Source organism: Arachis ipaensis, chromosome B4 (assembly GCF_059453495.1).
Source record: "Arachis ipaensis isolate K30076 ecotype BB chromosome B4, ASM5945349v1, whole genome shotgun sequence".
NCBI classification, from domain to species: domain Eukaryota; kingdom Viridiplantae; phylum Streptophyta; class Magnoliopsida; order Fabales; family Fabaceae; genus Arachis; species Arachis ipaensis.
In genome coordinates, this window is record NC_142439.1 from 42540001 (window position 1) to 42551856 (window position 11856).

The 11856-nt window shown below is 38.8% G+C and overlaps 1 non-coding gene across 1 annotated transcript; it reads left to right on the forward strand.

Moving 5' to 3' along the window:
* Window positions 1-929: 929 nt before the first annotated feature.
* Window positions 930-1037, forward strand: LOC148567327 (small nucleolar RNA R71). The gene has a single exon (XR_015882930.1). It is a non-coding gene; the product is annotated as a small nucleolar RNA R71 (small nucleolar RNA).
* The last annotated feature ends 10819 nt before the right edge of the window (window positions 1038-11856 follow it).

Below are 11856 nucleotides of genomic sequence, written 5' to 3' on the forward strand. Positions count from 1 at the left end.
ATGAATGGCAGAAGTAAATCCAATGAAATCTCTATTTTCTCATTATGAGCCTCAGATTCCCATGGTTCCTCATTAGGGAACTCATTGGAGGCCAGTGGACGTCCATTGAGGTCTTCCTCAGTGGTGATCACTGCCTCTTCCTCCTCTCCAAATTCGGCCATGTTGATTGTGTTTATGGCCTTGCACTCTCCTTTTGGGTTCTCTTCTGTATTGCTTGGAAGAGTAGTAGGAGGGAGTTCAGTAACTTTCTTGCTCAGCTGACCCATTTGTGCCTCCAAATTTCTAATGGAGGACCTTGTTTCATTCATGAAACTTTGAGTGGTTTTAATTAGATCAGAGACCATGGTTGCTAAGTCAGAGTGGCTCTGCCTAGAATTCTCTGTCTGTTACTGAGAAGATGATGGAAAAAGCTTGCTATTGCTAAACCTGTTTCTTCCACCATTATTGTTGTTGAAACCTTGTTGAGGTCTCTGTTGATCCTTCCATGAGAGATTTGGATGATTTTTCCATGAAGGATTATAGGTGTTTCCATAGGGTTCTCCTATGTAATTCACTTCTTCCATTGCTGGGTTCTCAGGATCATAAGCTTCTTCTTCAGAGGAAGCTTCCTTGGTACTGCCTGTTGCTGCATGCATTTCAGACAGACTCTGAGAAATCATATTGACTTGTTGGGTCAATATTTTATTCTGAGCCAATATGGCATTTAGAGTGTCAATCTCAAGAACTCCTTTCTTTTGACTTGTCCCATTATTCATAGGATTCCTTTCAGAGGTGTACATGAATTGGTTATTTGCAACCATTTCAATGAGTTCTTGAGCTTCTGCAGGCGTCTTCTTCAAATGAAGAGATCCTCCAGCAGAGCTATCCAATGACATCTTGGATAGTTCAGAGAGACCATCATAGAAGATTCATATGATGCTCCATTCTGAAAGCATGTCAGAAGGGCACCTTCTGATCAATTGCTTGTATCTCTCCCAAGCTTCATAGAGGGACTCACCATCCTTCTGTCTAAAGGTTTGGACTTCCACTCTAAGCTTGCTCAATTTTTGAGGTGGAAAGAACTTTGCCAAGAAGGCATTGACTAGTTTTTCCAAGAGTTCAGGCTTTCTTTAGGTTGTGAATCCAACCATGTCCTAGCTCTGTCTCTTACAGCAAAAGGAAAAAGCATAAGTCTGTAGACCTCAGGGTCAACCCCATTGGTCTTGACAGTGTCACAAATTTGTAAGAATTCAGCTAAGAACTGATGAGGATCTTCCAATGGAAGTCCATGAAACTTGCAATTCTGTTGCATTAGAGAAACTAATTGAGGCTTAAGCTCAAAGTTGTTTGCTCTAATGGCAGGGATTGAGATGCTTCTCCCATAGAAATCAAGAGTAGGTGCAGTGATGACAAGTCATCTTAGCCTAGTTTCACTAGCCTTTTTCTTTTGTTTTCAATTGAATTATGCACTTTCTTGAGCCATAAGCAAGCCAATTGGGTAGATTTTCATGCTTCCTTTGATTTAATCAACCATGTATGAATTCATGCTATTTCATGAGGTTTTATGCTATAATTGTCACATATTATGAAAGAATGAATATCTCATGATTTTGAGCATAGCTTTGATGTATTTGGTTGATTAATGATAGGTGAAGAAAGCTTGGAGAAAGGTTGAAGCAAGAAGGAATGGTTAGGAGGAAGAGAGGACAAAAAGTTTGAGCAAAAGTTTGCCTCAAACTTTAGCTCAAACTTTTGGAATAAGTGGAAATGAACCAGGGAGCAAAAAGCTGGACCAAAAGTTTACCTCAAACTTTTGTGCAAACTTTTGGGCAAAAAGCTGGACCAAAAGTTTACCTCAAACTTTTGTGCAAACTTTTGGGCAAAAAGCTGGAGCAAAAGTTTTCCTCAAACTTTTTGGCAAACTTTTGGCATCACAAATCAACACCCTGGAGAGCAAAAGTTTGCGCCAACGTTTGCCTCAAACTTTTTGGCAAACGTTGGCGCATGAACAACACACCCTGGAGAGCAAAAGTTTGCGCCAACGTTTGCCTCTAACTTTTTGGCAAACGTTGGCGCCATGAGTGTGCAAGGGGAGGCCAACGTTGGAGCAAAAGTTTGACCCCAAACTTTTGACCCAACGTTGGTATCAGCAAAAGAGGGTGGCTGATGTGAAAAGTTGGAGTAAAAGTTTGCCTCAAACTTTTACTCAAACTTTTACTTAAGCTTTCATGATTCCAAACCCGGTTCAATTCGGTTCTTCTCCAAACTCCAAGAGCAATCAACCAAGGCCTCTATTAACCCAATTCCATCAAGAGCAAAGGCCCAATTGAAGGCTTGAAGACCATTTGAAGAAAGTGTATAAATAGCATAGGATTTAAGTTTTTCGGAGAGCTTCCTTTTTAGAATTTTCAATACTTGCAGCAGGGAGCTTTTCCCTTTTAGTTTTCATAGAGAGTTTTCGGAGAGCTTTTGGTGTGGAGTGAATTTTAATTTCTATGTCTCGGGGAAGGAGAATTGAATTCCCTTCCTCTTAGTTTTCTTGCTTTCAATTTCAATTACACTTATCTTGGATCTTGGGTTGGAGAATTGAAGGAATTCTGTTTCAATCTCACCTTGGGATATTGTTTAATTCTCTGCTTAATTGAATTTCAATTTCGGTTAATTGCTTCTTCATCTACTTTCTTTTCAATTTACATTTCCTTTGCAATTGTTCTGAGATCTAGACTTGGTTATCTAGTCTCTTGGGTCCTGAGATCTGAATTCCAATTTTACATCCTCTGTTTAATGCTTTTTCAATCTCATTTGCATTTCTGTTTTGAGATCCGATTCAATCCAAGTTATCTTCTATTTCTCTGCTTGTTGAATTTTACTTTCTCCTGTTTAATCTCTACAAATCCAATTCCCAATTCCCTTTACAATTCAAGCCATTTACATTTCTTGCAATTTAAGATTCTGCAATTTACATTTCTTGCGTTCTAAGTTTCTGCCATTTAATTTCTTGTTCTTTAAGATTCAGCACTTTAAATTTCAGTTCTCTTTACTTTCATGCAATTTACCCACTCCCTTTACTTTCTCTGCAATTTAAATTCTGCAAATCACAAATCTCTCAACCAAATCTTGATTCGCTTGACTAAATCAACCACTAAGCTAAAATTGCTCAATCCTTCAATCCCTGTGGGATCGACCTCACTCCCGTGAGTTATTATTACTTGATGCGACCCGGTGCACTTGCCGGTTAGTTTTGGGTGTTTTGGAGAAATTCGTTCTTCCAAAAAAATTTCCGATCATGCAGTAAAGTCACCAAGCACCTTTCTTACATTGTTGGCATTGTTGTCGTTTTCGGCTGCCATGTCTTCTTCTAGTTTGAAGATTTCTGTTAGGTCCTCTACAGAGAGTTGTGCCTTAGCTTCTCTTAGCTTTCGCTTTAAGGTCCTTTCAGGTTCAGGATCAGCCTCAACAAGAATGCCTTTTTTCTTTGCTCCTGCTCATATGAAAGAGAAGAGAGCAAGAAAATATGGAATCCTCTATGTCACAGTACAGAGATTCCTTGAGGTGTCAGAGGAAAAGAATAATAGAAGGAGGAGGTAGAAGAATTCGAACTTATCAAGAGAGATAAAATTCGAATTATTGATAATGGAGGAGTGTTAGTCCTTAAATAGAAGGATGTGAGAAGAGGGGAAGAATTTTCGAAAATAAATTAAAAAGATTTTGAAATAATTAAAAGAAAATTTTGAAAACTTGATGAATGATTTTCGAAATTTGAAGTTGGGAAAGAAATAAAGTGATTTTTTTGAAAAAGATTTTGAATTTATAATTCAAAAAGATATGATTGAAAATTAAATTTTGAAAAAGATGTGATTAAGAAGATATGATTGAAAAGTTATGGTTTCAAAAAGATATGATTGAAAAATAATTTTAAAAAGATTTGATTTTTAAAATTAATCACTTGGCTAATTAGAAAAGATATGATTCAAACATTAAACCTTTCTCAGCAGAAAAGGCAACATACTTGAAATTTTTGAATCAAATCATTAATTGTTAGCAAGTATTTTTGAAAATGGAAAGAACTTGATTTTGAAAATATATGATTGAAAAGATATGATTTGAAAAAGATTTGATTTTGAAAAATTTTGAAAACTTAAAAAAATGTGCATTAACGCCCAAATCTCTACCTTTTTGGGCGTTAAACGCCAGTTTCCCTTCTTCACTGGGCGTTTTGAACGCCCAGCTTTTTCTGTTTGATTCCTCTGCTGACTGTTCTGAATCTTCAATTCTCTGTATTATTGACTTGAAAAGACATAGTTTTGAAAATATTTTTGGATTTTTAATGATGAGAAACAATAAAAATGCAACTAAGATCAAATAAACAATGCAAGCAGGACACCAAACTTAAAAAATTTTCATATAGGAGACACTAACAAATTGAGAATGCATATGAGAAACAACAAAACACACTAAACAAGAGAATTTAAAGATCAGAGCAAGGAAATCATCAAGAACAACTTGAAGATTAATGAAGAACATGCATGAATTCGAAAAATGCAAGAAGAACAGAAACATGCAATTGACACCAAACTTAAAAATTGATACTAGACTCAAACAAGAACATAAAATATTTTTTATTTTTATGGTTTTATAATTTTTTTTTTTGTGATTTTCGAAACTTGAGTGGAAAAGAAAATAGAAGGGATTCAAAATTTTTAATAAGAATTCCAGGAATCATTGCAATGCTAGTCTAAGACTCCGGTCCAGGAATTAGACATGGCTTACTAACCAGCCAAGCTTTCAATGAAAGCTCTGGTCCAAAACACTAGACATGGCCAATGGCCAGCTAAGCTTTAGCAGATCATTGCTAACAACAGCAAAATTGATAGAAATCAACAAGCTCTTGTGATGATAAGTTGAAACCTCGGTCTAATAAGATTAGACATGGCTTCACAGCCAGCCAGACTTCAACAGATCATCATGAAACTCTAGAATTCATTCTTAAAAACTCTGAAGAACAAAATAGAAAATCTTTTTGTATTTTTGAAAAAATTTTTCCGAAAAATAAAAAGAAAAAGTACCTAATCTAAGCAACAAGATGAACCGTCAGTTGTCCAAACTTGAACAATTCCCGGCAACGGCGCCAAAAACTTGGTGCGGCGAAATTGTGATCATCAATGGCGCCATCAACATGGTACGCACAATTGTAATCTCAACTCTTTATCACAACTTCGCACAACTAACCAGCAAGTGCACTGGGTCGTCCAAGTAATAAACCTTACGTGAGTAAGGGTCGATCCCACAGAGATTGTTGGTATGAAGCAAGCTATGGTCATCTTGTAAATCTCAGTCAGGCGGATTCAAATGGTTATGGATGATGAATGATTAAAAGATAAATAAAACATAAAATAAAGATAGAGATACTTATGTAATTCATTGGTGAGAATTTCAGATAAGCGTATAAAGATGCTTTGTCCCTCCCATCTCTCTGCTTTCCTACTGTCTTCATCAAATCGTTCTTACTCCTTTCCATGGCAAGCTGTATGTTGGGCATCACCGTTGTCAGTGGCTACAATCCCGTCCTCTCAGTGAAAATGTTCAACGCACTTTGTCACAGCACAGCTATTCATCTGTCGGTTCTCGATCATGTCGGAATAGAATCTAGTGATTCTTTTGCGTCTGTCACTAACGCCCCACAATCACGAGTTTGAAGCTCGTCACAGTCATTCAATCCTTGAATCTTACTCAGAATACCACAGACAAGGTTTAGACCTTCCGGATTCTCAAGAATGCCGCCATCAATTCTAGCTTATACCACGAAGATTTTGATTAAGGAATCCAAGAGATAAACACTCAATCGAAGGTAGAACGGAAGTGGTTGTCAGGCACACGTTCATAGGTGAGAATGATGATGAGTGTCACGGATCATCACATTCATCAAGTTGAAGAAAAAGTGATATCTTAGAACAAGAACAAGCTGAATTGAATAGAAGAACAATAGTAATTGCATTGATACTCGAGGTACAGCAGAGCTCCACACCTTAATCTATGGTGTGTAGAAACTCCACCGTTGAAAATACATAAGAACATAGTCTAGGCATGGCCATGAGGCCAGCCCCAAAACATGATCTAAGGTAGCATAGAACTACTCAAAGATTAGACTCAGATTCCAAGATGAAAATACAATAGCAAAAGGTCCTATTTATAGAGAACTAGTAGCCTAGGGTTTACAGAAATGAGTAAATGACATAAATATCCACTTCCGGGCCCACTTGGTGTGTGTTTGGGCTGAGCATTGAAGCATTTTTGTGTAGAGACTTTTCCTGGAGTTAAACACCAGCTTTTGTGCCAGTTTGGGCGTTTAACTCCCACTTTGGTGCCAGTTTCGGTGTTTAACGCTGGAAATTCTGATGCTGACTTTGAACGCCGGTTTGGGCTATCAAATCTTGGGCAAAGTATGGACTATTATATATTTCTGGAAATCCCTGGATGTCTACTTTCCAACGCAATTGAGAGTGCACCAATTGGGTTTCTGTAGCTCCAGAAAATCCACTTCGAGTGCAGGGAGGTCAGAATCCAACTGCATCTGCAGTCCTTTTTAGCCTCTGAATCAGATTTTTGCTCAGGTCCCTCAATTTCAGCCAGTAAATACCTGAAATCACAGAAAAATACACAAACTCATAGTAAAGTCCAGAAAAGTGAATTTTAAATAAAAACTAATAAAAATATAATAAAAACTAACAAAAACATGCTAAAAACATACTAAAAACAATGCCAAAAAGGGTATAAATTATCCGCTCATCAGCGACCACTAAGAACGCTTTCCTGTGGTACAGATTCATATTCTATTTCTATAAGGCAGATGGGTTATTTCCTACTACAGAAGTACCGTGACCACCTGTTCTATTTCTGTAGTGGCAGAGGGGTTATTTCCTATATACAGAAGGTGTGTCGGCATACATCCCTGCAGTGGCAGATGTGCTATTTCCTGCGTGCAGAGGACCCTGTGGTGACAGAGGGGTTATTTCCTGTAGACAGGGGTATAACCAACAGGAGAGCCATATCCAGATGGTAATGCTGGGTTACATTGGGAGCGGGTAGAAACCGACAAAAGAGCTCATTACCTGCACTAGAACTAGACATACATCATTCTTGTCTACACATTATTCTCTGTTGCTTTTCTTCCTGTGTGTATGATCTATTGCTCTATGTTTGTTTGCGTGTATGCTATATATGTGTTTTATTTTCTTGTATTTTTCTGTTTGTATTCTACTTTATGTTTTCTCTACTTTCTCTATCTATCTATATCTTCTATTTACTGCTTTGCTATATCCCATTATTCTCCTGCTAATCGACGCCGAATAGATGAATGTAACTAATAACCCCGGCCCTACTAAGAACTCTCCAGTTCTTACCCCCTTCTCTCTCTTCCCCTTCAGATGGAAATGGGCGTGATATTCTATGAAGTCGAAGACCTATACATTTACGAGGATCCAGTTTACTATGGTTACTACATTCTAAGTGCGGAGCCTTGTATGAGACGTTACGCATTACAAAACCGTCCCTTCCAACATTCTTTGTATAGTCCGCTTTTTGATGCTGACGCTCCCTACGACTTTCCCTTATCCTGGTTATACCTTAATGCACCTGGACATCCTTTTCCCGATGGACCCGGACATCCTATACCAGCTCAACCCTGGAACGAGGCGGCACCTGAGCCTATCATTCCTGATGAGCCCGAGTTAGTTGGTGACTACGTACCTGTGATTCCACCAAAGTGGGACTTTTCCCTGAGCCCATTCCTTACTTTCCATAGCCTGATGAATCGGCACTACCGGACGATGGGGTAGCTCCTATTTACGCGAACAGAACTGTTCTCGCGAATGGTTTTTAACATAGTGACAGCAGTGCTTCTGGTGGGTCTGAGGGTATAGCTGCTGTGTACGACGAAGAGGAGGAGGATCCTGAGATAGACATAGAGTAGGATGAGGAGATGGGTGAGCCTCATGACGATCTTCTGAACGGCCATGTGTAGATATAGTCTGACAGCAGTAGGGGCATTCTTTTGATGATACTCTAGTCTGACATTATCAGTTAGTTAGTCTCTCACTTGTGTTAGTACACCCGAGAGGTAGGAGCTATATAGTGGTTAGGCTAGCCTGGGCGCTAGTTTAGTGGCTTTTTGTATGGGCCAAGCCCTGGGAGTGTCGTGTATATATTAGCTACGTAGGTTGACGAGGATGTAAACTGACCTGATCTTGTGTAAACACTACATGTTTTGCTATAGTGTAGATGATATATATTATCAGCTGTGTTTCTTTGTTTCTTTATACTTCCTTTTATTTCTCTCAATGTATGCTTGTTTATTTTACCTTACCACCGCAACGATACTAAGAAAAAAAATTACTCGTGAAATTGGCAACGTTTTAACAAGGAACAGGCTCATATATTAACTAATAGTTAATAATTAGGAAGAACATGTTGGTAACACTTGGCTTCTTGTATGACAATGGCATACTGGAACTTGGGTCATTACAATTTGGTATCAGAGTAGTTTGTTCCCAATAGAGACTGGGGAATGGACTGACTATGCTTCAATGCATACTCTATTCTGTGTCTCATGCTGTTAGGGTATCTTTAAGATATATTTGTTATGAATGTCTATGAGAGATCATTTTGGAAATGTTCGTGCCTTACTTGAAATATTAAGACTGATCACCTTAATGTTAATTATTTGGTGCGGATAGGAGCTTAATGACTGTGAATAGGCATAGTTTAATCGAGCTCCGAACGACGAATCGATGCAAGGCACAGCTATCCTCATAGCTGTTATGATCTCCATGACTATGGCTATGTGAGAATTTGGATGCTGTAAAGAATGAATGCTTGTTTAACTTGTGGAGAATCTGGACACTTGGTGAGGAATTTCCCAAAAGGATTTGCTCAAAATCCAGTGCAAACCCAACAACAAGGTCGAGTATTTGCCATGAGTGCTAATGATGCCATGCACTCAGACGTCCTGATCCAAGGTCAGTGTTATGTCAAGGATTGGTTTCTAACTGTACTGTATGATTCGGGTGCATCGTATTCTTTTATTTCTTTAACTGTGGCTCGTGAGTTAGGATTAGATTTCTCTGAATTAAACTTTGATTTAATTGTCCATACACCTGGATCCCAAAATGTATTAACCAATTTAGTGTGCCTGCAAGTACCATTTGCTATTAGGGATATGACTTTTATACAAGATCTAATCTATTTGCCTCTATGTGGTTTAGAAGTTATTCTAGGATTAGATTGGTTATCTATGTATCATGTTTTCCTTGATTGTTTTGAAAGAACTGTTGTTATTCCATCTGATAGTTTAGATATTAAACCATTTCTGTCCCATACTTTATATCTGAATTCTGTAAGACTTACCTTAGACGGGAGTGGTTGTGAGGGGTACGTTCTGTTAGCGGCTAGCTCGAATGACAGTGAATTAAGCTTAGAACGAATCTGATTGGTGAAGGAATTTCTTGATGTTTTCCCGGAGGACATACCTAAGTTTCCTCCTCGGCAAGAGATAGAATTCAGCATTGAACTAGTACCTGGAACCGGACCGATTTCCATAGCATCGTACCGGATGTCACCACTGGAACTTGCAGAATTGAAGAAGCAGTTGGATGAGCTACTTGAAAAGAAATTTATTCGTCCTAGTGCATCACCTTGGGGAGCTCTAGTATTGTTGGTAAAGAAGAAGGACGATGGAATGAGACTTTGTGTAGATTACCGACAGCTAAATAAAGTCACTATCAAGAACAAGTATCCACTTCAACGGATAGATAATTTGATGGATTAGTTAAAAGGTGCAACTGTGTTCTCAAAGATTGATTTGCGATCAGGCTATCACCAGATTCGAGTGAAAGAGTCAGATATACCGAAGAGTACATTTAGAACTCGATATGGTCACTCTGAGTATATGGTTATGTCATTTGGACTAACTAATGCTCCTGCGATTTTCATGGATTACATGAATCGTATTTTCCGTTCGTACCTTGATTAGTTCGTAGTAGTTTTCATAGATGATATCCTCATCTATTCGAAGATAGAAAGAGAGCATGAAGGACATCTAACGACTGTATTGCAGATATTGAGGACTCGAAAGTTATATGCTAAACTATCAAAGTGCGAATTATGGACAGAGAAGGTGGCATTTTTGGGGCATGTTATATCACAGGGAGGAATTGCAGTGGATCCTTCAAAAATTGAAGCAGTAGTGCAATGGGAACCACCTATGACTGTTACAGAAGTTCGGAGTTTTCTCGGACTTGCTGGGTATAACTGAGGCACCAAGTGGAGTTCGTTTGGCACAGTTGCATATAACACCAGATTTCAAGATTTGTATTCAGCGAGCACAAGCACAGGATTCAGAAATGATGATGATGCTGTCACGGATGGGAGCAGAGGAACTAGAAGCTGTAAAACAAGATCGTAGCAGTCTCTGGAAATACAAGAACAGAATTTGTGTGCCTAGCTCTGGGGATTTGTGACAAAGGATTCTTGCAGAAGCTCATCAAAGTAGATTCTCTATGCATCATGGAGTGACAAAGATGTATCAAGATTTGAAACAAATATTCTGGTGGCCGGGCTTAAAGAAAGAAGTAGCTGATTATGTCTCAAAATGTTTAACCTGCCAGAAGGTGAAGGTGGAACATCAGAAGCCGTTAGGAACCCTGCAACCCTTGGAGATACCGCAATGGAAATGGGAGTAGATCACCATGAATTTTGTCACGGGGTTGCCAATAACCTCAACAAGACATGATGCCATATGGATAATTGTGGACAGATTGACAAAATTGGCGCATTTCCTTCCAATTCGATTTGACTATACTTTAGAAAGTCTGGCATGGATATATATTCAAGAAATCATACGATTGCACGGAATATCTTCGTCAATTGTTTCAGATCGAGATTCGAGGTTTACTTCCAGATTCTGGGGAGCTTTTCAGAAAGCGTTGGGAACAGAGCTGCATATGAGTACAGCATACCATCCTCAGACAGACGGACAATCAGAGTGGATAATCCAGACATTAGAGGCATGCTGAGATCTTGTGTGATGGATAACCAAGGCAGTTGGGATAAATACTTGCCGTTAATCAAGTTTGTCTACAGCAACAGTTATCAACAAAGTATCGGGATGGCACCATATAAAGCTCTCTACGGAAGAAGATGTCAGACAACATTGTGTTGGAATGATGACTGAGAATCTAGTGTCTTAGGTCCAGACTTAGTGCAAGAAACTACTGAGAAGATAAAGGGGATTCCTCAAAAGATCCAAACAGCACAAAGCCGTCAAAAGAGCTATACCGATAATAGACGTAGACCCCTAGAGTTTAGTGAGGGAGACCATGTCTTTCTAAAAGTAATCCCGACTACTGGAATAGGTAGAGCCCTTAAGACTAAAAAGCTTAACCCTTGATATATAGGACCTTCCAAATAGTTAAAAGAGTTGGTCCAGTAGCTTATCAGGTAGCCCTTCCTCCATACCTGTCAAATCTTCATGATATTTTTCATGTCTCGCAACTTAAGAAATATATTCCCGACGAGAGTCACATTTTACAACTAGAGACAGTACAGTTACGAAATAATTTGACATATCAAGCATCACCAGTTCAGATCGTAGAAAGAGTGATAAGCAGCTAAGAGGCAAGATTGTTTGCTTAGTTAAAGTAGCATGGGAACCAAGAGGAGAAGAAGAGCACACTTGCGAACTGGAAGATAGAATGAAAGCTGACTGCCCACATCTGTTCTCAGGTAATAAAATTTTGAGGGCAAAATTTTCTTTTAGGAGGGTAGAATGTAACAACCCCGGTTTTTGAAGACACGAGATCTTTTCTGAAAGTACGGATTTCT